This window comes from Leuresthes tenuis, unplaced genomic scaffold (genome assembly GCF_036924035.1).
Source record: "Leuresthes tenuis unplaced genomic scaffold, fLeuTen1.0.hap1 SCAF_18, whole genome shotgun sequence".
Taxonomy (NCBI): Eukaryota; Metazoa; Chordata; class Actinopteri; order Atheriniformes; family Atherinopsidae; genus Leuresthes; species Leuresthes tenuis.
The window spans coordinates 26,665,200-26,671,199 of record NW_027325372.1 but is presented as its reverse complement, the minus strand read 5'-3'; the positions used below and the strand labels follow the sequence as shown (position 1 = coordinate 26,671,199).

The 6,000-nt window shown below is 45.2% G+C and overlaps 2 non-coding genes across 2 annotated transcripts; both read right to left on the bottom strand.

The window, feature by feature from the left end:
* Positions 1–5,134: 5,134 nt before the first annotated feature.
* LOC140275980 (U2 spliceosomal RNA) lies at positions 5,135–5,322 on the bottom strand. Its single transcript, XR_011908676.1, has one exon. It is a non-coding gene; the product is annotated as a U2 spliceosomal RNA (small nuclear RNA).
* Positions 5,323–5,597: 275 nt separating this feature from the next.
* LOC140275852 (U5 spliceosomal RNA) lies at positions 5,598–5,711 on the bottom strand. The gene has a single exon (XR_011908562.1). It is a non-coding gene; the product is annotated as a U5 spliceosomal RNA (small nuclear RNA).
* Between the last annotated feature and the right edge of the window lie 289 nt (positions 5,712–6,000).

Below are 6,000 nucleotides of genomic sequence, written 5' to 3'. Positions count from 1 at the left end.
CAGCCATCCAAAGACTGTGTCAAGCCATCACCACTCAATTTCCAACCAAAATCAATATGTCCCACATTTACACCTGCAAACAGAAACCCGGTGAAGGGACTGATGATTTTGTACACCGCATCCTTGAGGAAGTCAGCAAGCACAGCGGTCATCAGAGACCAAGGGATTTGGGTAATGAATCAGGACCATGGGAGAGTATTGCATGCAATGCAATAATTAAAGGCCTCATGCCAGATGTCGCCACTGAAGTAAAGAACATTTACGTGGGATGGTGTGAGGGTCCTCGTTTGGCTGACGTTCGCCGATATGCTCGCCATGCTGAGAGCCAAGTTGAGACGCTTAAGATATAGGACAAGTGTGAAAAGGAGCTGCATTTGGCAGCCATGACCATGTATTACGCAGTTGGTTTAAACAGAGGACGAGGCCGAAGTCGAAGACGTGGACGTGTGGGAGAGGAGGTCGAAATGGGCCACGCCAGAGCTATGATCCGAATATTTGTTTTTACTGTGGCTGTGTCCACAGCTGAAAAGTGATGAAATTGGGCAAAAGGCTGACTGAGGGTGGGAGGCAGGTTCTGGACGTCACGTGGCAGCGGAGCCTCCACTAATGGGTGATAGCACAAACACACTCACACATTTTTCCTGCTCTGTGTAGTGAAGAAACGCTTGCCGACTGTGATTCACGTCGTAAAGTTTTGCATGCTATTTCCGTCCTAGAGCAAAGATATTTCTCTCAGAATATAGGAACTTATGTTCATCAGTAGTGACGTCAGGGGAGTTTGATTGTCCTCCAAAGTTAAGTGGAAACCACGTTTACTCTATGTCTGCATCAGGCCAGGTTGTGAAGGAGAAAATGACATCGCCCATTGCGTGTGTCACTCCAGATGGGCTCTCCTTCAAACACTCATTTTTGTTATCAGAGTTGTGTCCCATTAACCTGATGGGCTGTGATCTCATGTGTAAATTAGGCATTATTTTAACTTCTACACCAGAGGGTGTTAACGTTATGTTACAGCCTGACAAAGTTTTCACAGCAGTGCAGTTTGATTCATCTGCACTTACATATGCTTATGAGTGGAAACTTCCCAGCTCTCCTTTTTCACAACAACTAGTGGAAGAAGCAAAAGCGTTAGTTTCACCCCTTTCTGATTTCATGCAACCTGCTGATTTGCACTGCACATCACACATTTCTTTGGGGCCTGACAATGACTATGAGAAGAAGTGAAAAAATATGTGCGCCTACTTTATTGACTCCAGAGAACTTAGATTTTTTTAATGTTTGTGGTACTCGCCCTCACATTTCCTTGGCCAAACGTACACACTGGCAGTGACAAGGTGTGGGAGAGTTTGTTGCTACATGTCAGAAAGAAATGGAGTGGACTGTTTCACCTGCTGATCCAAATTTGATGTGTTCATCAGGTTTTTGCAAATTATGATCTGACATTCACACATGCTTTTGATGATGTATGGTTGGGCATTCGCACCTTTTTTTACCCATTTTTCAGGAATTATGGGTGGACATTCACACCTTCTTGCAGCTGAACACCTCCTCTCCCGCATATGATCATGTGCGGTTTGATATTCGAAAATTTTCTTTCATGTTTTCTAGCAATTATTGATGGACATTCAGACCTTCTTGCAGCTGAACCCCTCTGCTCCCGCTTTTGATGGTGTATAGTCGGGCTTTCGAGCCTTTTCTTCCCCGGTTTTTACAAATTATGGTTGGACATTCAGACCTTCTTTTAGCCGAAAACCTCCGCTCCCTCTTTTGATCATACATTGTCGGGCATTCGCACCTTTTCTTACCCGCTATTTACAAAAAATGGTCGGCCATTCACACCTTCTTGTAGCCGAACACATTCGCTCCCGCTATTGATTGTGTACAGTCGGGTATTTTAACCAACTACGGTCGGACATTCACACCTTCTTATGGCGGAACACCTCCGCTCCCTCTTTTGATGGTGTATGTTCGGGCATTCGAACCTTTTCTTACCCGCTTTTTACAAACTATGCTCGGACATTCAAGCCTTCTTGTAGCCTAACACATCCAGTACTGCTTTTGATGATGTATGGTTGGGCATTCGCACCTTTTTTTTTACCCATTTTTGAGGAATTATGGGTGGACATTCACACCTTCTTGCAGCTGAACACCTCCTCTCCCACTTATGATCATGTGCGGTTGGATATTCGAAATTTTTTTTTCATGTTTTCTAGCAATTATTGATGGACAATCAGACCTTCTTGCAGCTGAACACCTCCGCTCCCGCTTTTGATGGTGTATAGTTGGGCTTCCGAGCCTTTTCTTCCCCGGTTTTTACAAATTATGGTTGGACATTTAGACCTTCTTGCAGCCGAAAACCTCCGTTCCCTCTTTTGATCATACATTGTCGGGCATTCGCACCTTTTCTTACCCGCTTTTTACCAATTATGGTCGGATATTCACACCTTCTTACAGCGGAAAACCTCCGCTCCCTTTTTTGATCATTTATGGTCTGGCAATACTACCTTTTCGTACCCGTTTTTGAGTAATTATGGCTGGACATTCACAGCTTCTTGCAGCTGAACACCTCTTCTCCCGCTTTTGATGATGAATGGTCCGGCATTCTTACCTTTCCTAACACATTTTTCAGCAATTATTGTCGGTCATTCACACCTTTCTCATCAGCTTTTTGCAAATTATGATCTGACATTGACACCTACTTGCAGCCGAACACCTCGGCTTCCGCTTTTGATGGTGTATATTTTGGCATTCGAACCTTTTCTTACCCGCTTTTTACCAACTATGGTCGGATATTCACACCTTCTTACAGCGGAACACCTCCGCTCCCTCTTTTGATGGTGTATGTTCTGGCATTCGAACCTTTTCTTACCCACTTTTTACAAACTATGCTCGGACATTCACACCTTCTTGCAGCGAAACACGTCCGCTCCCTCTTTTGATTGTGTACAGTCGGGTTTTTTAACCTTTTCTTACCCGCTTTTTACCAACTATGGTCGGACATTCACACCTACTTGCAGTCGAACAGCTCTGCTCCCACTTTTGATTATGTTTGGTTGGATATTCAAACCTTTTCTTAACTGCTTTTTACAAACTTTGGTCGGACGTTCACACCGTCTTTCAGCGGAACACCTCCGCTCCCTCTTTTGATGGTGTATGTTCGGGCATTCGCACCTTTTCTTACCCGCTTTTTACAAACTATGGTCGTACATTCAAACCTTCTTGTAGCCGAAAACCTCCACTCCCTCTTTTGATCATACTTTGTCGGGCATTCGCACCTTTTCTTACCCGCTTTTTACAAACTATGCTCGGACATTCAAACCTTCTTGTAGCCAAACACATCCACTCCTGCTTTTGTTGATGTATGGTTGGGCATTCGAACCTACTTGTTGCCCGCTTTTCATTAATTATGGGTGGACATTCACACCTTGTCGCAGCCAAACACCTCCGCTCCCTGTTTTGATCATGTATGGTTGGACATTCGCACCTTTTCTCACCCGCTTTTTGCAAACTATGGTCGGCCATTCACAGCTTCCTCTCCACCATACTTGTATGGTGGGATATTCACACCCACTTGCATCCGAAGACCTCCGCCCCCACTTTTGTTGATATTTAGTCGGTCATTCACACCTTACCCGTTTTCTTGCCGCCAAACACCTCTGATCTCGCTTTTGATGATGTAAGATTGGGCATTCAGACCTTTCTTTTCCTGCTTTTCACCAACTATATATATAACATTCACACCTTCTTGCAGCCGAACACTTCCGCTCCACCTTTTAGGTATCTATCACACCTTTTTTTTCACCGCATTTTATAGATTATGGTTGGAAATTCTCAACCACTCATCCAAAGACCTCTCCTCCCGCTTTTGTTAATATATTTGAACTTTAGTCAGACATTCACACCTACTTGCAGCCGAACACCACCTCTCTAGCTTTTGAGGATGTATGGTCCGGCATTCTTACCGTTTCTAACACATTTTTCAGCAATTATGGTAGGACATTCACACCTTCTTGCAGCTGAACACCTCCTCTCCCACTTATGATCATGTGCGGATTGATTTTCGAAAATTTTCTTTCATGTTTTCTAGCAATTAAAAATGGACATTTAGACCTTCTTGCAGCTGAACACCTCCGCTCCCGCTTTTGATCATACATTGTCAGGCATTCACACCTTGTCTTACCCGCTTTTTACAAAATTTAGTCGAACATTCACACCTTTTTGCAGTCGAACACAGTTTTTTGCAGCCGAATTTGGGCATTCGAACCTTTTCATACCCACTTTTTACCAACTATGGTCGGACATTCACACCGTCTTACAGCGGAACACCTCCGCTCCCTCTTTTGATGGTGTATGTTCGGGCATTCGAACCTTTTCTTACCCGCTTTTTACAAACTATGCTCGGACATTCAAACCTTCTTGTAGCCGAACACATCCACTCCTGCTTTTGATGATGTATGGTTGGGCATTCGAACCTACTTGTTGCCCGCTTTTCATTAATTATGGGTGGACATTCACACCTTGTCGCAGCCAAACACCTCCGCTCCCTGTTTTGATCATGTATGGTTGGACATTCGCACCTTTTCTCACCCGCTTTTTGCAAACTATGGTCGGCCATTCACAGCTTCCTCTCCACCATACTTGTATGGTGGGATATTCACACCCACTTGCATCCGAAGACCTCCGCCCCCACTTTTGTTGATATTTAGCCGATCATTCGCACCTTACCCGCTTTTGGCAAACTATGGCCTTCTTGCAGCCAAAAACCTCTGATCTCGCTTTTGATGATGTAAGGTTGGGCATTCAGACCTTGCTTCACCTGCTTTTCACCAAATATAGTCGGACATTCACACCTTCTTGCAGCCGAACACTTCCGATTCACCTATTAGTTTTCTATGGGGCATTCACACCTTTTTTTACACCGCATTTTATAAAAACACCACAGGAACACCGTATTGAGGCTTTGTTCTGACCGCTCATTCGGTGTCGCGTTTCTTTCAAGCAATTCTCCTGGTTAGCCCGCACTCGGCTCGCTCCCAGAGCCGTGTTAAAGTCTGCTTCGCATTCACTCTCTTTTCTCAGCAGATTAAAAGAAACTTCCATCCTGCACCGCTCTTTGCTTTTTCACAAGAGCAGAGGAGAGCGCACCGTTCCCAGCGGCACTGCAGTACCGGGTCGATGCTTGGAGTGAACGGAGCAAGCTCCTTTTTCAACTCCTATTGATAAAAATCCATTTAATATGTAGTCCTCGCATAGACATATCACATATTAAACTGATAAGTACAGATACTACACTTGATCTTAGCCAAAAGGCCGAGAAGCGATATCTGTCCACTGGTTCACGTCCGAGGGCCCTTCCTGGCACAATGCGCACTTGTAGCGGTGTTCTTTTTATGGCCATAGTGTCACTTTGCACCTCCGCCCACCCGCTGCACTGAGCACTCTTCAACCCTTTTAAATGGTATAACTTTACACTACAGCACGCTCCAGCGAGCACCATTCAAGCAACATCGGCACAGTCGCAACAAGTAAGGCGACTCTACTCAGAGAAGTCACTCTGCACAGTAACAAGATTTCTTTTGCACAGACAGAAAGGGCTTCCCCCGCAAAGGTAAAGCCTGCCAAAAATAGAAACAATTCATTAGTGCTGCTCTCCACGGAAGTCTTTAGTAAAAGGCGAAAGACTTGTACATTATGAAGAGAAACCAGTGTACGATTATCCATCACTGCGGGAGCAGGGCATCAGGCTAGTTGGCATAGCCACCTTCCCCATGGTGAGCTTTGCTTGGTTGAGACGCTTGCTCCCCCCCCTTGCTCCTCGGCTGACCAAGTAGGAACAATCGGGCCCTATTCGATGGCTGCCTTGTCTTTTACTCTGTGCAAAAGACAAGGCAGCCACAAACAACACGGGAACACCGTATTGAAGCTTTGTTCTGACTGCTCATTCGGTGTCGCGTTTCTTTCAAGCAATTCTCCCGGTTAGCCCGCACTCGGCTCGCTCCC